Source organism: Phocoena sinus, chromosome X, assembly GCF_008692025.1.
Source record: "Phocoena sinus isolate mPhoSin1 chromosome X, mPhoSin1.pri, whole genome shotgun sequence".
Classification (NCBI taxonomy): Eukaryota; Metazoa; Chordata; class Mammalia; order Artiodactyla; family Phocoenidae; genus Phocoena; species Phocoena sinus.
In genome coordinates, this window is record NC_045784.1 from 10318592 (window position 1) to 10342266 (window position 23675).

Below are 23675 nucleotides of genomic sequence, written 5' to 3' on the forward strand. Positions count from 1 at the left end.
TTTAGAGAAGAGCTAACACCCATCCTTCTCAAACTCTTCCAAAAAATTGCAGAGGAAGGAGCACTCCCTAACTCATTCTATGAGGCCACCATCACCCTGATCCCAAAACCAGACAAAGATACTACAAAAAAAGAAAATTACAGACCAACATCACTGATGAATATAGATGCAAAAATTCTTAACAAACTACTAGCAAACAGAATCCAACAACACATTAAAAGGATCATACACCATGATCAAGTGGGATTTATCCCAGGGATGCAAGGATTCTTCAGTATATGTAAATCAATCATTGTGGTACACCATATTAACAAATTGAAGAATAAAAACCATATGATCATCTCAGTAGATGCAGAAAGAGCTTTTGACATGATAAAAACTCTCCAGAAAGTGGGCATAGCGGGAACCTACCTCAACATAATAAAGGCCTTATACTACAAACGCACAGCAAACATCATTCTCAATGGTGAAAAACTGAAAGCATTTCCTCTAAGATCAGGAACAAGACAAGGATGTCCATTCTCACCACTATTATTCAACATCGTTTTGGAAGTCCTAGCCATGGCAGTCAGAGAAGAAAAAGAAATAAAAGGAATTCAAATTGGAAAAGAAGAAATAAAACTGTCACTGTTTGCAGATGACATGATTCTATACATAGATAATCCTAAGGATGCTACCAGAAAACTAGTAGATTAAACAATGAATTTGGTAACGTTGCAGGATACAAAATTAATGCACAGAAATCTCTTGCACTCCTATACACTAACAACAAAGGTTCAGAAAGAGAAATTAAGGAAGCAATCCCATTCACCATTGCAACAAAAAGAATAAAATACCTAGGAATAAACCTACCTAAGGAGGTAAAAGACATGTACTCAGAGAACTGTAAGGCACTGATGAAAGAAATCAAAGATGACAAAAACAGATGGAGAGATATACCATGTTTTTGGATTGGAAGAATCAATGTTGTGAAAATCACTATAATAGCCAAAGCAATCTACAGATTCAGTGCAATCCCTATCAAATTACCAATGGCATTTTTTACAGAACTAGAACAAAAAATCTTAAAATTTGTATGGAGACACAAAAGACCCTGCATAGCCAAAGCAATCTTGAGGGGAAAAAATGGAGCTGGAGGAATCAGACTCCCTGACTTCAGACTATACTACAAAGCTATAGTAATCAAGACAATATGGTACTGGTACAAAAACAAAAATATAGATCAATGGAACAGGAAAGGAAGGCCAGAGATTGACCCACACACCTGTGGTCAACTAATCTATGTCAAAGGAGGCAAGGATATACAATGGGGAAAAGACAGTCTCTTCAATAAGTGGTGCTGGGAAAACCGGACAGCTACATGTAAAAGAATGGAATTAGCACACTCCCTAACACCATACACAAAAGTAAACTCAAAATGGATTAAAGACCTAAATGTAAGACTGGACACTATAAAACTCTTAGAGGAAAGCATACGAACAATACTCTTTGACATAAATCACAGCAAGATCTTTTTTGACCCACCTCCTAGAGTAATGGAAATAAAAACAAAAATAAACAAACGGGCCCTAAGGAAACTTCAAAGCTTTTGCACAGCAAAGGAAACCATAAACAAGACGAAACAACAACCCTGAGTGGGAGAAAATATTTGCAAACGAATCAGTGGACAGAAGGTTAATCTCCAAAATGTATAAACAGCTCATGCAGCTCAATATTAAAAGAACAAGCAACCCAACCCAAAAATGGGCAGAAGCCCTAAATAGACATTTTTCCAAAGAAGACATACAGATGGCCAAGAGGCACATGAAAAGCTGCTCAACATCACTAATTATTAGAGAAATGCAAATCAAAACTACAATGAGGTATCTATCACCTCACACTGGTTAGAATGGGCACCATCAGAAAATCTACAAACAACAAATGTTGGAGAGGGTGTGGAGAAAAGGGAAACCTCTTGCACTGTTGGTGGGAATGTAAATGGATACAGCCACTATGGAGAAAAGTATGGAGCTTCCTTAAAAAACTAACAATAGAATTACATATGACCCAGCAATCCCACTACTGGGCATATACCCAGAGAAAACCATAATTCAAAAAGACACATGCACCCCAGTGTTCAGTGCAGCACTATTTACAACAGCCAGGTCATGGAAGCAATCTAAATGCTCATCGACAGACGAATGGATAAAGAGGATGTGGTACCTATATACAATGGAATATTACTCAGCCATAAAAAGGAACGAAATTGGGTCATTTGTAGAGATGCGGATGGACCTAGGGACTGTCATACAGAGTGAAGTAAGTCAGAAAGAGAAAAACAAATATCGTATATTAACGCATATATGTGGGATCTAGAAAAATAGTACAGATGAACCGGTTTGCAAGGCAGAAATAGAGACACAGATGTAGAGAACAAACGTATGGACACCAAGGGGGGAAAGTGGGTGGGGTGGTGGTGGTGGTGGGATGAATTGGGAGATTGGGATTGACGTGGATACACGAATATGTATAAAATAGATAATAAGAACCTGGTATATAAAAAAAGTTTAAAAAATAATAATAAAAAAAAGTTGATGAAGGTAAGGATACAGTTCTCTTCCATCCAAGCCTACAGGTCCCATGAATTCTCCACACAGACTTGTGATTTGCAAATCCCAGGTTAACAGTCTCCAACTGTTGACCTGTATTTGCGCTTACTAGCCATTTGACCCTAACATTTTTGATTTCTTAATAAAATGGTTTAAATCCTTGTGTAATGTGTAGTTCAAGGTCTCCTGAATAAAGGGTTTAGATTTTGGCATTAAGAGAAACCAACTCTGTAAACTCAGAAGGGTTATATGTGACTGCCTTGGTTACATTTTTGCCCACGTTAAATTTTCCGTTTATTGACAGTAAGTATATTAACCTTTGTGGCTTGCTTATCAGGCTTTCTGCCTTTTCACAATTTTAGTTTTCTACGGCTGGTGCATGAACCCAGTTTTATGTGTGTTTATATTCTAAGCCATCTTGTGTGTGTGTGTGTTTTAAACGGTGTGGTATAAATATATAAATAAGAGCCATCGTCCTGTCACACTTGGGGCTGCAGAGCCACCAGGAGGATCTGGGGGTCTAGTTTACAGACCATGTGATCTTTCCTAGACCCCAATACCTGCTTCCTGTTTCACTGTTTGCTGGCAAAACTAACCAATAGATTAGATATTTAATCCTGGAAAAGCAAGAGTAAAAGGTCTTATTTCTGGAAACAAATGAAAATGACATATTTTCAGGAAGTTCAGAGATAAAAGCCCACAGGAGCAGGCAGGCGGAAGGAATACAATCTGCTAAGGATAACACGTTTGTCAGACCACGGGAGGAAAATCTCGTTTATGCCCTCCATGCTAAAGAAAGGGCGGGATGGTGTCTCGGTATACCAGTTTGGCTTTTATGTCATCCGTTCATCGCATGAAGATTCCCAGGTGCCTTGTGAAAATTCTGAAGTATTCTGAAGGCTAGGTTAGGAAAGACTGTCTACCCTGCTCAAGAGAGCACCAATGAGCTTCTCTATTCCCTGTGGAACATTCTTGAGATTGAAAATTTCACGTGGATAATCCCATCCCCAGCCCCAGTTCATTTTCCTCCACCGATTCAACCTCCTTCAAATACACACACAGACACACCCCACAAATTGGATTATTCCAGGATCTGAACATTCTGAAAGAAATTTATGATCAGGAATAAGAGTTTACCTTAAGGTTGGAGGAAGGAAAAATCCTCTTTGTTAATGTCGTATTTCCAAATATTTGAAAACTCTGGCAAATAACAAGCATAAGATTTAGAACTAGCTTGTACTGCAGTTGAGTATGGATTTATAGTCCCATGGGAGAGGCTGGTCTCCAGCAGACAGGAATTGCCGTTGAAAAACAGGCAAATGCAGAACTCCATTTGCTATGCTGGAGGAGTCCACGCCCATGTCCTGTCACTGAAGGCGATGTCAGAGGGTGGACCAGGACTGATCTCTAGGCAATGACAAATTTCCTCTCATGTTCTAATCTTCCCACCCCCATTTAAATGTGATTCTTTTTCTTATACTGACTTCAATTTTACAACTCCAGGCTTAGGGAGAAAAATCAGAAGAGTAATTTATTCAGTATTTTTAAAGACGTTAGAGGGACAGAAAAAAAGTCTTATTCTGATTGATTAAATTCACTGTACTGCCTGCATGATACATAACAAATCTATTTGCTGGACTGGAAAAGGGCCTCACATGGCAGCCGAGAGAGAAGATAGATGAATTGTGTGATAATTTTCTTTGCCCTTCTTTAGCAAATCTATGGCTGTCATTTTCTTCACTCTTCAGCTTGAGAGTGACCATGACAATGGATGACTCCAATTTAGAGGCAAGGCCATCCTTAAATGCATTCTCCATTCTTCTGTCTCTGTGAAAGAGACAGTGACAGTACGTGACTCCTCCTTAGAGGCAAAGCCATCCTTAATTGTTCTCTCCATTCTTCTGCCTCTACATTTGAAGCAGGAGCTACATGAATCATTTATAATGGTTTTTTTGGGTAATCATCGAAGTCAGGTCCTTACAACTTGTGGGTCTGAATATCCACCCTAGCCAGCCAGCAAAGGCATAGGATGACCTTCAAACCCTTTAAAATGGTCCTCCCTTGGGGCTAAGGATTAAAAAGCCTTTTAGTGTTCCCTTGAGAAGTTCATGACTCCAGAGCAGGCATTTAAACAGTTTTATCAAAGAACAGACAAGAAGTTTTCTACTACTCCCTCCACCTGTTGTATTTTAAGCCTACACTCCATGTATCCCACAGATCTCTGGGATCTCATGAGACTTGTGCCCATATAATTGGCACATTTGAAACTGGATGAACTTAACTAATACAGAAACAAACTCACTCTACTGTCCTTCATTTCTGTACAAGACACAGTTTTTAAAGGACTGTCTCTCCTTCATTTGAGAATGAAACATGGTATAAAAGCCTGCAGGGGATTAGATTATTTTGACCGACGGTCTCCCCATTTTCTCAGATCTCATCTTGCTCAAAAGCTGCTGCTCAAGGGCTTTTGAAGAATAGCTCTCCACTGCCTATGAAATAAAACTTAACCTTATTAGCCTGGACTCACAGCATCTGTGATTTACCTTACGTTTTTTTAAAAATATTTATTTATTTATTTGGCTGCGCCGGGTCTTAGTTGCGGCATGTGGGACCTTCGTTGCTGTGTGCGGGATCTTTAGTTGCAGCATGCAGGCTCTTTGTTGCGGCATGTGGGATCTAGTTCCCTGACCAGGGATCGAACCCGGGCCCCCTGCATTGGGAGTCAGGAGTCTTAGCCGCTGGACCACCAGGGAAGTCTCTGTGATTTGCCTTCTGACTCATCTCCCTCGACCCTTCCCCATCACATGTTACCTGCCAGCAATACTCATTAAGAGCAACACCCTCAAAATGTCACGCTCTCTCCTCTCTTTGGACCTTCACACGTAACCTTTCTCAAAATAACTTACCTGATTTGTGTGCCTGGGAAACTCCTATTCATCCTTCAAATCTTAGCTCAAAGCTCTCACGTCCTATCACCCCCCAGCCAATGAATCCTGCTGCCCTGTGCTCCAGACACTTCGCTCGTGTCCATCTGCAAGGGGTCTCAGCCTGGGCTGCACATCCTGAGTTCATTACATCAGAATCTCTAAAGATGAGACACAGGCATCAGCATTTTTAAAAACTCCCCTAGGGATTCCAAAAAAAGTGAGGACCACTTTTTTTTCCTCCCCAAAATGAAGACTCCAGGCAAGCAGTGACCATGCAAATTACTCTTATAAACTTAGTGCCTAGTCCAAAATCAATAAATACATAGAGCCTGGGCAGTAACTTTCTTCAAAATGTGTTTGTCACTGCTGAATTCTTTAGAATATAACTCCAGGGAATAGCAGAAACTGCTTAATCCAAATCTTTTTCAAACCACCTCCCATCACTTTCAGAGAAGGAAGGAGACTATCCCTGCAAAATTGCTAATTTTTAATGGGGTTCAATGTATGTTATTCATTTATCACAATCAGAAAAAAATATAAAAATAAGTAAAATGAGCAAGTTCCCTTCAAAAACAGTCATCATGTGCAGTGGAGAAAGGGGGTATTACCTGGCAGAGTCCCTGGTCCATGCTGTCTGCTCAGTAACGGCCGCTGGTATTGTGGCTCCCTCTTCCCGGAAAGGCTGCCGTATTACCTTGCATCACACAAAGGCATCTGGAGATGACACTATAAGAGGAAATCAGATGACTTTCCAAATGCTTCCTTTCATTAATGTACAGCCCGTGAGATTTCCTGACTTCATTCATCATAAACAGAGAGGTGGTTGCAGCTTTAGAAATTCAAGGGATATGCTCCGTACGACAACACAGGCAAAAAAGACCCAGTTCTGTTCCACCTTTTCTCACTCCATTTGGCTACCGCTATATAAGGCCTGCTTTCCTAGACCCTTCTTTTTTTCCTCAGAACGCTGGCTCTACGTTTACCCAAAAAGCCTTCAGGTTGTTCCAGGGCTAGCCAGCTACTACTTAATCACACAACTCCGCTCTTACACAGGCCCTTCTTTCCTTGGGGTTGTGATTCACCACCACACAAGCTGAGTCATTCAGTCACAATCGCATTTTTTGCCTCCACCTGAGTGACTTTCTTTGGGCAGGCTGCCTTTGTCAAGCATTAAGTGGCAACATTTATTTATGCCATAGCATTTCTTAGTATCCAAGGTACAAATCAACCCTGCAGGCTTTTCAGGCATGAATTAGAGAGACAGCTCTCCATGTTACACTGACAGCAAAATTTGAGTTAGCTGCAAGTCTCAATAAACAAGTATGTTTTTATTTAATTTAATTTTTATCCAACTCAGGATGAACTTTAAAAAATCATTCTGTTTTCATCCCTTGGTTTCATGCTTTAGTAAGTGCCATGCATTAATTCAATAAAGTTTTTCTTTTGACAGTTAAGTCTTGTAGTGTGGGTTCATAATTATGACTGTAATTTTTCACTGACTAGGGCTTCAGGAATTGATTAAGCTACACACAGAAGACCAGACCTTCTTGGCATAGACTAGCTAGCTGTTGAACAAACCCCTCTCCTCTTCCTCCTGGGCACCCACATTTCCCAGCTGCCCTTGCAGTTAGGTGTGGCCATGTGACTGCATCCCGGCCAATGAAATGCAGGCAGAAGTAATGCGGGTGAATTCCAGGCCTGGCCCGTTAAAACTCTCTAAGCACCGTCCTCCATACTCTTTCCCACTGTCTCATGACCTTGGAGGCCATATGTTGAAAATGGCAGAGCCACCTGATGGATACAGCCTGGGTACCAGAATCCCCACTTGGAGAAATGTCGCCCACCTATCAGGAATACCTCTCTTGGACCTTACGTGAGAAAGAAAGAAATTTCTATTTTTTTAAGCCACCGAGGCTTTGGACTTATATGTTATAGCATAGTTTTACCTTAACTCATAAAGATTTATACTGTACTTTTAAAACTAAATTGCTAAAAAACAAAAAAAAAAACAAAAAAAACCTAAATTGCTCTTTTCCTCCAATAACAGTATTATATTTTCATTGTTTACTATGTATAAAATACTCCACACTGGCACGTTAATGTCACCTGAAAAATGCTTGTAGAAATAAATCTCTGATAAGAACTTTGTTAATGATAACATCCTTCCTTTTTCGTGAACACGGAAGGTTAAAAAAAAAAGACCCCCTCAACTGAAATGCATTATTCTAGTTAATGTTTAGGAACGGCAGGGGTTATTCTAATAACTAAACGCAGAGTATTAAGCAATTTTGGAATTGTAACTTTCTCAGGCCCCCAAGACGTGACGCCGTCAGTTGCAATGACAGCATTTCTATTTTACAACTAGGACACAATTTGGGCTCTGCTCGAAATTTTCTCAGCATACCTCAGTACATGTGGAAATGGAAACTGTCATGCAGTTGAGGCTTGATATAGTACCTTATTGTTCCTGGGACACAAATATATCTAACTTTCACAAGTTATATGCAAAGCTTCATATTCAGTGTTACATTCTTTCAGATAAGTGTTTAGGCTTGCTGTCTGCTTCACTCTTCTTCTGTTTACTCACTGAGACATTTATTAAATACTGACTATGAACTGTCTAAGTGCTTGGGGCACAAGACTGAATGTGAAACAGTCTTGATAACTGAGGAGCTTATAGGTCTGGGCAGAGGGGGACTAATTCTCATGAGGAAAAAGACAGGAAAATCTTCACATACAAGATTATATCTGATAGAGGTCTAGAAAGGAGGAGTGAGAGTGTGGTAGGAGTAAACCAAGGAAGGGCATCTCAAGTTGAGAGAACAACAGGGACAAGGCATAAGATTCTTAATGAACCTGAAATATCTGGGGAATGACGAGTTCATTTGGGCTAGACTTCAGGGGGAAACTGGGGAGTACCAGAATAGGAGGCTGGAGAGGCAGACTGGGGGCCAAGTTATAGGGCCTTGGATGATAGTCTATAAATCTTGAACATTTATTTTCTGTGTAAAAGGGAGGCCAACAAATAGATAATCATAGATGATAGATTTTAAGCAGAGCAGTGAGTGACCCTGATCGTGTTAGGTTTAGGGGAAATAATTCTAGGCATAGCACGGCGGATGGCCTAGAACGGAGATAACCCTGGAAGCACAGAGGCCAATTAGGAGGCTGTTGAAATATTGAAGTAGAGGAGGCACTTGATTTGGGAGAGGTTTCTGAGACAGAAATCAGTATTTTATTTGTTAGCTGTTTGGGTGTAAGGGAGAAGAAGTTAAAGATGCCTGAGATTCCCAGCTGCGGTATCTAGGTGGACGATGATACCAAAAGCTAAAAGGAAATTTAGAAAGGAGAGCAAAGCAGGGTGTAGCTAAAGAGGTTGGTTCTGGACATGTGATAAAAGTAACTGTGGAGTGTCCAGGTGGCACAGAAACTAAAAGTACACTGTAGTTTACAGTCTCAAAGTGTCTCCTTATTAATAGTTCATATTAATTGCAAATGAGAAAAAGATACTTTTACAGTGGAGAAACCAGGAAGTCACCACCTTAACCGAATGATGAGTCAACGCCAAAATGTCTCCCGATACAATACACTGATAAGGATGCCGCATACTTAAGAAATTCTTCTGCCAGAAATCCATAACCTGATCCTAATCATGAGAAAATATCAGACAGCCCCCATTATGTTACAAACAACTGCCCTGTATTCTTCAACCATGTCAATGCCACAAATGACCAAAAAAGGTAAGGAACTTTTCCAGATTAAAGGTAACTAAAGAGAGATGACAATAAAATACAATGTATGATCCTGGATAGGGTCTTGGATTGGGAGAGAGGGGAACTGCTATTAAAAAACATTACTGGGGGCTTCCCTGGTGGCGCAGTGGTTGAGAGTCCGCCTGCCGACGCAGGGGACACGGGTTCGTGCCTCGGTCCGGGAAGATCCCACATGCCGCGGAGCGGCTGGGCCCGTGAGCCATGGCCGCTGAGCCTGCGCGTCCGGAGCCTGTGCTCCGCAACGGGAGAGGCCACAACAGTGAGAGGCCCGCGTACCGGAAAAAAAAAAAAGCAACCAAAATTTCCATTTCCAAAGAAATTTGGTCAGCACCCCCACCTCCCCGCCCAGCACCCAGTTTTACAAAATAAAGAACCTCAAAAACTTTACCGCCCCCTGTGACTTGCACAGAAAGGAAGGGAAAGATAGCTGCTGTTCTCGTTATTGACTGCTAATGGGGCGCTCCAGCTTTGACCAGGAGATGAACTGTATTTGGAAGATTCAAATTCAAAATATAAACACATTTTTCTTAAGACCAATCTTAGGTAGCAGCCTAAGAAAAACAGATACGAGACCCAGAGACTAGAGATCCAGTGTCTAAAAGAAAATTCGAGAACCAATGGAAGAAAAGCAATATTTGGAGAAGAGAATACAGTTTTCTTGAGCCGAAGAAAAATGTTTCATCTTCATATGAGAAGTCCCTACCACAGTCAACACAAAATCGACGAAAATTGTTCAGTACCTGGATGTGAAGAGCTAACGTTTTAAATTTCAAAGATGAAGAATGTCATCGTTTTTCAGAAAAAAAGATTATCCACAAAATACAAAATCTGGCTTCTCCTGCGTGTCAGAGTAACAGGATACACAAGACAGCATATATAATATTTTGAAGGGGGAGGCTGTTTGTGACTCAATAATAATATATCAAGTCATGGGTGAAAGCCACAGAAATAATTCTCATTTATATACGGGCTCTGAAGATTCAACCCTCTCTGAAAAAATTCACTCACGTGTGTATTGTAAATGACTAAAAGATTAATCAAAATGAAGACTTTTGAAGTAAAACTGCATGGTAGAAGTCCTGATGGTGAGTGTAAAAGTCAATTAAATTGGGAAGTCAGTATAATTATTGTAAATATGGTCTAAAAACACTGCAAATGTTTTTTTTGGCTATATTGGGTCTTCGTTGCGATGCGCGGGCTTCTCATTGCGGTGGCTTCTCTCGTGTGGAGCACGGGCTCTAGGCACCAGGGCTTCAGTAGTTTTGGCGCACGGGCTCAGTTGCTCCGTGGCATGTGGAATCTTCCCAGCCCAGGGCTTGAACCCGTGTCCCCTGCATTGGCAGGCGGATTCTTAACCACTGCGCCACTAGGGAAGCCCACTGCAAATGTTTTTAAAAGTTCAAATTTTAACCCGTTTTGCTTCTTTTAAAAAATCTATTGATAAGAATAATTTGGTTCAGTTGAAAAATTATTGAGACTTAGGAAAGTTTGAATTAGAAGTACCTACTAGATAATAGTACTGTGTATCACCATTAAATTTTTTAAATTTGAGAATTGCACTGTTGGTTACGTTAAGGATGGCATTGTTCTTAGGAAATACTGGAGTGTCACTGGGGAAGCGGCTATATACACATACAAGAGGGAGAGAGAGAAAGCAAGTGTAGTTAAACGTTAACTGGTGAAGCTGGGTAAAGGGTGTACTGGAGCTTTGTGTTATTTTTGCACATCTTCTGTACACTTGAAATCATTTCAAAATAAAATGTTTAATAATAGTTTTTTTTTTTTTTATGTAGAATCAGGAGGTTATTAATACTCTGGCGAGAGACATTTCCATGCAGTGGTTGGAGTCAAAGCCAGTTTGGGTGGGCTTATGGAGCAAGAGATGGAAAAAGTAGAGAAAATGAGAGGGGCCTCTTGGCCCTAAAGCATAGATATTGTGCCTTGTTTAAGTCTTGGATGTTCATAGTTTGAGTTTTCATAGGCAGATCACATATGTAAACTCACTGATTGATGTACCCATATAGATTTATTCCATGCTATAATGTAACAAGACATAAATTCTTCAGGGCTCTTATTATCCTAAACAGGAAATTCCAATTAATTTTTAAACGGAGATTAGAATTCTGGCCAAGGTGCAGCACCAGGTGAGGAAAGAGAAATACCAGCAGAGATGCTGAGGTTTGTTACCAGTGACCAGGATGCTGCATTCTCACCAGCCCCTCCCCTTCCTGGAAAGTGTTTAGTTCCTGCACGTGAGGGCAGGATTCTTGGGTACAGACCAGTGATTGCTTGATTGGCTCTGGCCCTCAGTGGCTACATAATTATACTCTTTACTCATGAAACAAAATGGAAGTGGTTGTGTAAACACATTACATGTCATTACCAAAAATCACAACATGGCTTCTTCCTGGCTGCCCAGCTAAATATCTAAATGACCCACTCTGCCAAGGAGGGGAGAAAACTGGACCCAAGGAAAAACAGGGAAGAGAGTGACTATTAAGATGGGAATGTTTGTAAAACCTCTATTTGTGATTAAAGTGTTTTAAAAATATATGAAGGACATTTTAAAAATGTACATAATTCCAATATCTCAACAACATAATTTGCATTTGTTTGGAGTTCTTTCAAACTTTTATCCATATGGATATATTGCTTCTAAGTTCATCAAACTATATATATATTATACATTTATAAATTTTATGCATTATGTAACATTTTAGAAACACTTTCCCTTGATTTTCACTTTTATCATAAATTTTTTGATAACCATATTACATTCCATTGTATTTATATATAATATATATATACTTTATTTAATCATTTCCTTATTATTGGATGCAAATGCTGTTTTTTTAAAATTATTAATAACTCTGCTGTAAATGTCTTAATACATATGGGTTTTTCTCCTTTTGAATTTACATATTTCCTCAATTCGAAGATACACATTTTTCTTCCTTTATTATATATCAGGGTACATTTTGGTATAAGGTGGCAATATTCTTTCTCTTCAGAAAGTTAGTATTAAAGATGTTGCATCTTAAAATTGATAGTCTTAGAAATGGAGAAATATAATAATTCTATAACATATATTCAGAATGGGGGTTTACTGAGTCAAAATATGTTATGATACTTGATATGTGTATCAAAATGTCTTCAGAAAGGATTTTACCGGTAACAACATCAGGAATGTATATGTGTTACTGTTTTCCTATAGCTTGGCCGGCATGTGAGATTGGACTTTCCTTTTGATTTTAAATAGTCTTAATAGATGCAAATTGTTTCCTCATTATTATTTTAATTTTTAATATATTTAGTTCTACTCTTTGTGTGAAGGAGCTATGGGTATAAAGAGAACAAAAGGAAAAATTTGAAGACATCTCAGAAACCATTCAGAAGAAAAGGCCTTGATGTTTAGTCAGTAATTTAGAAAGGAAAAAGTAAGAGGTACCGTTCTGCTTCTTGTCTCTTCCCCTTCCATGTTGTTATATGTGTGTTATGTTGCCATATGCAAAACCGGAAGAGGGCAGTGATTGCTTTATAGACTCATAGAGTTTTGGAGCTAGATGAAGCCTTAGGAATCATCTGGTCAGAGCCTTCATTTTACAAATGATTAAATGAAAACCCAGTGAGATTCAAGTTGTTCAAGATTTTGCAGCTAGGAAGTGGCAGGGCCGAAATTTGAGACCTTTCCACCAGGCACACTGCCTCTCTGGTGCAAATTTCATTCGAAGGCTGATGACACATCTACCAGTCCCTGACATTTAGTCTGGGCAGTATAAAATGTGGGCTTAGGATATTACTAATTCTTGTTAAATACATTAGTCAAGAAAGTGAATTCTTATGATCTCAGATTTAAGATTACAGAGTCAAACATGAAAATATTTGTATCTGAATATGTTGCAGGCGCTTCCTGTAATTGGCTTATGTGATGAATTCTGAGTAAGGTGTCTTAAGTTTACTAATTCAGATTTGTAGGTGACTAAGCCCTCTGGGGAACTGAATCACCATGCTCTCGAATTTTTCTCACAGTAGATTTAGTCTCATTGCTATTAAATATTGGTGCTGTGCTTACCTTTTCCAAACCAAATTAGCACTCAAATTTTACATCTAAAGAAGGGCATCTTTTTATCGCATCATCTTTATCATTGTTATTTCCAGTATCTCATGATTTTATAAAATGTTCTAACAACTGTTAACCCAAGTCTCAGGCTTTATCAGTCTGCCACAACAATATTGTCACACTTATTACTATCTCAAAGCCAGACTGCTCTGTCATGAGCTCGCATCAGCAAAACTGATGGAAACAGGCACTCTTCAAACTGTTTCCCCAACGATTTCTGAGGTCCCCAAGGGTAATGCCTCATAAATAACCAGAACTGGCCACCATCTTTCATCCCTGCTGCTTTATCTTTCTTCTGGACAGTAATGCTGCTGGGTACCACTGTTCTCCCTTGGTGACCCCTATTGATCCATCCCTATTTTGGTCTCAAAGCAAGGTTAGTCCTCCTCCAAATCCCCCCTGTCTAAATTGTGATGAAATTGTGCTTTTAAAAAAAAGACTATGAAAAAAAAAAAAGACTATGTCTTGAAGGCTCTGAAAAAAGGAAACTGAAAACAGAATAACTTACAACATCCAGGAGAAGTAGATATCTTCAGAGATGACAAGCCTAAACCCAACCGAACCTCTGCGTAATTCTCAGCAGTCCCTCACGTGGCAAGGAGGCAGCTCAAAAGGAAACAGGCAACTCTAGGTATTGCCCTACCTTGGAATTCAAGTCCCATTGCCCCCCAGTTTAGAGAAAGAAGAAATCCTCCCCACTTTCTCAAGCCCTAGCCTGGCTTTATTTTCCTGCCCTGGAATTTTTCTCTTCTTAGAATGATTAACAAGGGGAATACCAATACCCTTTGGCAGACAGGTAGTGATGGTAGGAGGATGGAAGGTTGCTGGTGGAAATCCTATATTGCCCTAAGGATTGGCCTGGGTATCTGGGCTTCGTAGCTTAAATAAGATAATCGTAATAGTAGGGCAGTACATTTTCCAAAGCCTGGTTTATACAGTCTTAAAATTAGCCTCATTGTGGGGAAACATTTGTGCTTCAGTGGGAAACTGGATTTTCTAGAATACAGGACACCTCTCTGGGTCATCCAGTTCTAAGAAAGCTATCTTACTACTCTGTAAATTGACAACTGATCAATGCAAAATACTTGTTGTTTGTAGACATCAAATTATATCCTGTCCAGCAGAGGAATAGAGCCTCAGTTGACTTCTCTCTCCTACTGTGGAAGAAGACAGTTTTATCTCAATTTGCATATTTATTTCACTATTTCTCATCTCTAAGTAACATCCTGCACTGATTGCACTTCTGATCACCAACTAACAATTCTAATTCTGATGTGTGTCTGGTGGCAGGGGGAGGAGGGAAAGGGTTCCCGCATAGCACCGAGCAATTTTCTGACACCAGCTGGATGTCCTACAATTCAACTCAATTCTGAACACTCTTTACTGAGAGGTAGCATCAGATCCCCCAAGTTAAGGGCTAAGTTCTGTAAGATTGCCCCTACCCCATTTTAGACACCAATTGAAAGTTCAGGTTGTCACCTGTACTTCTGGTGGACTGGCTATAGATCAGAGGTTCCATAGACCCCCTCCTTGGATTCCATTAATTTGCTAGAGTGGCTCACAGACCTCAGAGAAACATTTTACTTACTAGGATGCATAGGGCAAAGGGTACAGAGCTTCCATGCCCTCTCCAGGTGTACCCTTCTGCCTGAGTTGCCACATGTTCACCAACCCGGAAGCTCTCTAAACCCTGTCCTTTTGGGTTTTTATGGAGGCTTCATTACATAGTCATGATCAATTAAATCATTGGCCATTAGCAATCAATTCAGCCTCTAGCCCCTCTCCCCTCCCTGGAAGTCAGTGGGGTGGGACTGAAAGTACAACCATCCAGTCACATGGTTGGTTCCCCTGACAGCTAGCCCCAATCTATAGGTGCTTTCCAGAATGGACCACATTAACATAAACTTAGGTGTGGTTGAAAGGGATTAGTTATGAATATCAGGACACCTTTGTAAGCTCTTATCACTTTGGGAATTCCAAGGGTTAGAGGAGCTCTGTGCCAGAAATGGATGAAGACCAATTACATATTTCTTATTATAAATCAAAATATCAGAACAAGTGTGTCTGTTCTTTGGACTCTTTGAACCGTCTGTAAAACCTTAGCATTCTTGTTAATGTGTTGAATAAGATCTTTAACACAAGTTCATTTTTGTATCTGTCTGTATGAGAGTCATGATTCTACCATTTAAAATTTTGTTTCTTTTAACACCATGTATGGGACCTTAAACGATGGTTTTGGGTTTGCCTCTTGGTGGTTGTCAAGCCAAAAGATATAACTAAGCCAACGAGTGGGAGAAGGAAGGATTTGTTACTTGCAGCAAGTAAGGAGAACAGCGGGGATCTTTCCCAAAGCAGTGTCTCCCCAAACAGCAAAACGGGGGAAGTTTTAAGCTAAGGGTACATGCATATTCATGAAGGGGCTTGAGCAGAGCAGAATTCAGCATAGAATTGGGGCAAAGGTTGACAGAGTCCAGGCTTTGGTGTATTGAAGTCACAAGGGTCAGAAAAGGTCAACATCATTATTCTTCAGGTGATCTGGTGGTTGAGCCCTAGAAGGGGGGTTGAATTCTGCAGAACAGCTCAAGAAACTGCTTCAGGCTAATCTTTGCCACTGAAACAGAATTGGGAGTCTTTGCAGCTGATTTATTATCTTTACTATCGTTACTTCTCTTGCCTACTAACAGTGCTTTGTTCCTGCCTTCTTTTTTCCCTTAGGATCATTAATTACTAAGACCTGTTCAAGGGCAAGCACTGCGGCCAGGGTTGGATCACAAAATGGCTTAGGCCGAAAATGGCTTCTCTTATGTCAGGAAAGCCATGCCTGCTTCTCTTTCTCCAGGGACCCCCTACCCTATCTGCTTACAGTTAGTTCTCATTAAATCAAATCTAGTTCCGTTCCTTGTTATATTTTTCTATCAGCATGAGTGGTAGAGATCAAGTCTGTGGGCCCGCTGCCCCACCTTCAGCATAGTATATAGACACACACATAATACACATGCACATGCACACAACTCCCCAACATAAGCATAAAACAGTCTAAAATCCACATACTTCAATGCAATAGAGAGACAGTTCTGATGATTCAACAAGCAGAACATGTGCTGTCTCAGCTTGAAAGGTCCGAATGTGGGTTTTTTCCCCCGTATCCAGAGATTCTTCAAGAATGTAGCATACTTGGCTTTCGCCTATATCAGGGTTTGTCAGCCTCAGCACTGTTGTCAGCTTAGACCGGATAATTCTTTGCTGTGGGGACTGTCCTGTGCATTGCAGGATGTTTAGCAGCGTCCCTGGCTCAGTAGCACCCCACCTCCACTCATGACAACCTAAAATATCTCCAGACATCGTGGAATTTCACGGGGGAGGGAGTGGGGTGCCAGAATCACTCCCAGTTGAGAACCACTGGTCTATTTTATTAGAAGTATCCCACAATGGTTCCTTACAGAGTGAAGGGAGGATCTTTCCAAAGATAAGTAAATGTAGTTAACTAATATGTAACCGTATGGATGGATCTCAGTAATAGTGTGGAGTGAATGCAGAACGTTGCAGAATGCTTTGCACAGCGCGACACTATTTATGTAAATCATAAAATCACAAAGCCTTAAAATATGCATTGCTTATAGAAACATGCATATGGAGTAAAAGCATAAAAACCACTGTCACGAGAAAGAAACTTTCCTCTACCCTTCTAGGTTCTTCTGGCTGGTCTAAGAATTAAATTGACATGAGACAGATTAACAGGAGAAAATCAGACAAAAATTTAATAACACGTATACATGGGAGAGACACAGGAAAACTGAGTAACTCGCCAAAATGGCCAAAGCCCTACCTTAAACACCAGCCTCAGCTAAAGACAAAGGAGAATGTTGAGCGTGGGCAGTCAGTTTCGCGAAGTTAGCAGCAAAACCCAAGTAAACAAGGATGATTGTGATGGAGACTTAAGTCCCTGCCTTCTCCTTTGACAAGAGTTTCTTAGAGGCTCGGTCATCCTCCCCTTCCAAGTACAGCCAGGGAGACACCCTTACAAATGGAGATTTCCCTTACAGATGTAGATATTTCTACCAAAGGGCAGCTCCTACTGGGCTTTCAGTGCCCTTCCAATGTCAGCTGTTTCTCAGCAGATAAGCAGCTTAAAACAATGAATATGCCACAGACATATTTCAGGGTGTCAAATTCTGCTCCCCTACACCACGGATATGAAGAGTACACACCAATTTAGTGAGTATGGTTGTCAACGGGAAAAGAAAGAGGCAATTAGGACAGGCTAGGACTAAAAAGAAAATTCGGCTGTATCTATAATGTTTTGCTTATTTTGAAAAAGAGATTGAAAACAAATACTGCAAAATCTTATCTTTTCTATTCCAGCTAGTGCATATATGGATATCGTGTTGCTCTACAAACTTTATTTTTGGAAAAAATTTATAATAAAATATGAAAACTACGGCTTAAATTTCGCATAATGTTCTTTGAAACTGTGTGTTATTAATTTTTCAATCATCTACTGTTTTGTGTTATTCATACTGCTGCTAGCCTCCACCATCATAGGTTGCCATGAGGTGGGAGGGTTTTTGTTTTTGTTTTTGTTTTGTTTTTTTGGTGGGAGGGTTTTATAGCACAGTTTCCCGGCTCAGACTCTAATGACAACCATAGTACTAATGCTCTCACCTTGTGTTTGTGGAGTGCCTTATCTTTTACCAGTACTCTTACATCTATCTTCTCATTTCGTATTCACAACTTCTACCACCATCAATCTTAGTCTTGACTGTGTTCACTATGGAAATGTATTAAAGAGGCTTCCATGAAAGCCTTTACTTTGGCAACTACTTTAGTTTGTGTTACCCCAGAAACCAATTCTGAGACAAGGATCCTATTTGGGAGGTGACCCCTGGAAGCATGCGTAGAAGAAGTGACAGGGAAGGGCAGGAAGCTGATAAATGGCACATTATAGAGCAGTTAACAGTTGAGGGCAATGGAGGCTAAATTCCTGCTGGGGCATTTTGAGAATCAGTGTAAACACATCTCTCCCTACTGAGAAGCAAGACGTGGGTTATTTTGCCTCTGACTCCCAACTGTTATTGACTGAGGGCTGCTCCCAGGGATGAGATCTTTCCGTCACTTCTGACCTTCCCACTCCGGGGTCAAGCAGAAGCCCTCAGATGTAAATACCTGTAAATGGGTGCTGTTGGCATGTGCTAGAAGTCTGAGTGCTGGGAGGGTATGGGCAGAGCCCCCCAAATATCTGCTGCAACACCTTTCTGTGGATGTGTCCGTAGGATGTCTTACATTTACAGCCTACATAGCATTTTCACAAATATCCGTCAAGTCCTATGAATCCTACGAACCCTAAAATTTCCCCATGCTAACACTTCCCCTTCCATCCCCACCCCCAGTCTGATCCCCTGACAACCATTGATCCTTTGACTGACTATAATTTTGCCTTTTCCAGAATGTCAGAGTTGGAATCATATAGTATTGGGTGGGCCAAAAAGTGCCTTCAGTTTTTTAAGTAAAAACAAAAGACGCATTTTTCATTTTCACCAAGAACTTTATTGAACAACGTATTCACCCTTCTGTTCTGCTACCTTCTGCCATTTTTCAGGCAACTTCATAATTCCATCTTCCCAAAACTTTTTATCTTTTTGAAGAAAGAACTGTTCCAGGTGCCTTTTACAGTCTTCCAGGGGATTGAAATTGTTTCCATTAAGAGAATTTAGTGAAGACCGAAATAAATGGAAATCCGAAGGTGCAGTGTCTGGTGAATACGGCGGATGAATCAGAACTTCCCAACCAAGCTGTAACAGTTTTTGCCTGGTCATCGAAGAAACATGTGGTCTTGGCTTATCCTGATGGAAGAGTATGTGTTTTCTTTTGACTAATTCTGGATGCTTTTCGTCTTGTGCCGCTTTCAGTTGGTCTAATTGGGAACAGTACTGGTTGGAATTAATCGTCTGGTCTTCCGGAAGGAGCTCATAATAGAGGACTCCCTTCCAATCCCACCATATACACATCACCATTTTTGGATGAAGACCAGCCTTTGGTGTGGTTGGCGGTGGTTCATTTCGCTTGCCCCACGATCTCTTCCATTCCACATTGTTGTGCAGTATCCACTTTTCATCGCCCGTCACAATTTGTTTTAAAAACAGAACATTTTCATTACATTTCAACAGAGAATCGCATGCAGAAATATGGTCAAGAAGGTTTTTTTCCACCTGACTTATGTGGAACCCAAACATCAAAGCGATGAACATAACCAAACTGGTGCAAATGATTTTCAACACTTGATTTGGCTATTTTGAGTATGTCAGCTATCTCCCGCGTGGTATAATGTTGATTGTTCTCAATTATTGTTTCGATTTGATTGCTGTCAGCTTCAACTGGTCTACCGGACAGTGGAGCATCATCCAGTGAGAAATCTCCAGCACGAAACTTTGCAAAACACTTGTGACACGTTCGGTCAGGCACAGCACCTTCTCTATATATACACTGCACAAATCTTTTTGTGCGTTTCCGTTGCGTTTTTACCTTTCTTGAAATAATAAAGTATAATATGCCAAAAAATGTTGCTTTTAAAAAAAATCTTGAATATTAAAATGGCTACACAAAAATTCACCAATTTTGATAAGTCTTTTTTTAAATGCGTGCTGATATGACAGCTGTCACATACAATCTTAACAAAATTGTTTTGAATGACGTTAAAGACAATTAAGTGCTACTAGAGCCATCTTACGGAGAAAAACCAACAAATCTTTTGGTCCCCCCAATGTATAGCCTTTTCAGATTGGCTTTTTTCACTTAGCAGTATACACTTAAGGTTCCCCCATGTCTTGTTATGGCTTGATAGCTCATTTTTTAATCAAAGAATTATATTACGTTGTATAGTTGTGCTAAATTGTGTTTACCCATTCACCTACTGAAAGGTATCTTGTTTGCTTCCAGTTTTTGGCAATGAAAGTATCTATTCCTCCTTATGTGAATTTCCATAGATTGTTTCTTTCAAGGAATTGGTCCATTTCATCTGAGTTATCAAATTTGTGGGCGTAAAGTTGTTTATAATATTCCTTCCTTGTCCTCTTAATGTCCACGAGATCAGTAACAATGGCTCCTCTTTCATGTCTTTTATTACTAATTTGTTTCTTCTCGCTTTTTGTCTTGATTAGCCTGGCTAGGGAGGTTTATCAATTTTATTCATCTTTTCAAAGAACCAGTTTCTGGTTTTGTTAATTTTTTTCAGTTGTTCTCCTGTTTTCAATATCACTGATTTCTGTCGTAATTTTTACTATTTCTTGTCTTCTGCTTGCTTTAAGTTTATATTGCTCTTCTTTCTCTAGTTTCCTTAAGTGGAAGCTTGGATTACAGATTTTAGATCTTTCTTCCTTTCTCATATATGCATTCAATGCTATAAATTTTTCTGAGCACTGCTTTTGCTGCATCCTACATATTTTGATAAGTTGTATCTTCATTTTTCATTTAGTTCAAGATATCTTAAAATTTCTCTTGATAATTCTTTGACTCATGTATTATTTAGAAGTGTATGTTTAATCTCCAAATATTTTGGGATTTTTCTAGTTATCATTCCATAATTAATTCCTAGTTTAGTTCCACTGTGATCCGAGAGCAGGCATTGTATGATTTCTATTCTTTTAAATTTGTTAAGGTGTGTTTTATGGCCCAGAATGTGGCCTATCTTGGCTAATGTTCCATGGGAGCTTGAGAAGAATTTATATTCTGCTTTGTTGGATGAAGTATTCTATAAATGTCAATTAGATCCAATTAATTTGTGGTGCTCTTCAGTTCAACTATGTCCTTAATGATTTTCTGCCTGCTGGGTCTGTCAGTTACTGATAGAGCAGTGTTGAAATCTCCAACTATAATAATGGATTTGTCTATTTCTCCTTGCAGTTCTATCAGTTTTGCCTCACACATTTTGATGCTCTGTTGTTAGGTGCAGACATAATAAAGATTATTATGTCTTCTTGGAGAACTGACCCTTTTATCATTATGTAATGCCCTTCTATATCCCAGAAAATTTTCTGAAGTTTGCTTTGATGTTGCTACTTTGATATTGCTGCAACTGCTACTCCAGCTTCCTTTGGATTAGTGTTAGCATGGTGTATTTCTCTTTATTCCTTGACTTTTAATCTGTCAGTGTCTTTATATTTAAAAGGAGCTTCTTTAAATATAATAGAAAACATATCTTGGGTTCTTGTTTTTTTAATGTACCGTGACAGTCCCGGCCTTTTAATTGGTGTACTTAGATCATTCACATTTAAAGTAATTGTTGATACAATTGGATTAATATCTCTATGTTTATAACTATTTTCTACTCATTGCACTTGTTCTTTGATTCTTTTTTATCTTCCTCTCTTTTATTCTACCTTCTCTGCTTTTAACTGACCATTTTATATAAATCCATTTTTCCTCTTCTGTTAGCATATCAATTATACTTCCTTAAAAAAATGTTTTTAGTACTTGCCCTAGAGTTTGAGATATATGTTTACAACTAATCTAAGTGCACTTTCAAATAACACTATACTTTTTTGCAGGTAGCTCAGGTACCTTATAACAGAGTATTTCCAGTTCCTTCTTTCTGTCCCTTATACCATTGCTGTCATTCATTTCACTCATCCATAAGCTATAATACCCAATACATTGTTACTGTTATTGTTACTTTGAACAGTTATCTATTAGATCAATTAAAAATAAGAAAAAAAAGGTTTTATTTTACCTTCATTTAATCCTCTCTAACACTCTTCTTTCTTTCAAGTCACAACTGAGATTCTGACCTATATCATTTTCCTTCTTTCTGAAGAACCTATTTGAACATTTCTTTTTTTTAAAAAAACTTTTTTTTTTTTTTTAATGTATTTTTGGCTGCACTGGGTCCTTGCTGCTGTGCGCGGGTTTTTCTCTAGTTGCGGTGAGCGGGGGCTACTCTTCGTTGCGGTGCGCGGGCTTCTCATTGCAGTGGCTTCTCTTGTTGTGGAGCACAGGCTCTAGGTGTGCGGGCTTCAGTAGTTGTGGCACACGGGCTCAGTAGTTGTGGCTCGTGGGCTGTGGAGCGCAGGCTCAGTAGTTGTGGCGCACGGGCTTAGTTGCTCTGCAGCATGTGGGATCTTCCCGGACCAGGGCTTGAACCCATGTCCCCTGCACTGGCAGGTGGATTCTTAACCACTGTGCCACCAGGGAAGCCCCTGTTTGAACATTTCTTGCAAGGCAGATCTATTGGCAATGAATTCCTTCAGTTTTTGTCTGAGAAAGTCTTTTTTTCTCCTTCATTTTAGAAGGATAATTTTGCTGGATAAAGAATTTTGAGCATTTTTTTTCTTTCAACAGCTTTAAATATTTCACTGCATTCTCTTCTTGTTTGCATGGTTTCTGATGAACAGTCCGAAGTAATTCTTTTCCTTGCTCCTGTATAGGTAAGGTTCTCCCCCTTCCTTTGATTTCTTTAAAGATTTTCTCTTTGTTTTTTTTTTTTTTTGGCAGTTTGAATATGATACACATAGAGAGAGAGAGGGAAAGAGGGAGAGAGAATGTGTGTGAGTGTGTGTGTGTGTGTGTGTGTGTGTGTGTATATTTTTCTTTCACTATGCTTGGTGTTTCTGAGCTTCCTGGATCTGTGGTTTGGTGTGTATCATTAATTTTGGAAAATTCTGAGCTATTATTACTTCACATATTTCTTCTGCTTTTTTCTTCTTTTTCTTTTCCTTCTGGTATTCCTATTATGTTGTTATGTGTATGTTATACCTTTTGTAATTGTCCCACAGTTCTTGGATATTGTGTTCTGTTTTGCCATCCTTTTTTTCACTTTGCCTTTCAACTTCGGAAGTTTCTATTGAAGTATCATCAAGCTCATCGTGCCTTTCCTCAGCCGTTTCCAACTTACTGATGAGCCCTCCGAGGCATTCTTCATTCCTCTCACAGTGTTTTTGACTTTTAGCCTGTCTTTTTGATTCTTTCTTAGTTTCCATCTCTATGCTTATATTACATTACCATCTGTTCTTGCCCATTGTACTTTTCCCATTACATCCTGTTCTGATTCAGCATCACTTGGGATACTGCACTTCAATTCTGGGATTAACTACCTGAATTAGCATCAGATCTCACAATTTAAGAGCTCAGTCTTCCACAAGACTGCCCTTAGTCCAGACACCAGCCACAAGTGGAGTCCCCAGACTCCCTGTGCTTCTCACCAACTGGGTATAAATTTGAGGGTTTCTCACAACCCCTTCAGTTTTAATAATTCTTTAGAATAACTCACTGAATT

The 23675-nt window shown here is 39.6% G+C and overlaps 1 long non-coding RNA gene across 1 annotated transcript in view; it reads right to left on the minus strand.

Annotated features, from left to right (window-relative positions):
* The window catches only part of LOC116747693, a 52680-nt gene extending 46131 nt beyond the window's left edge, over positions 1-6549 (minus strand). Inside the window, exon 1 of the long non-coding RNA XR_004348103.1 lies at positions 6127-6549. This is a non-coding gene — a long non-coding RNA (uncharacterized LOC116747693). The remainder of the gene's footprint in view (positions 1-6126) is intronic.
* Between the last annotated feature and the right edge of the window lie 17126 nt (positions 6550-23675).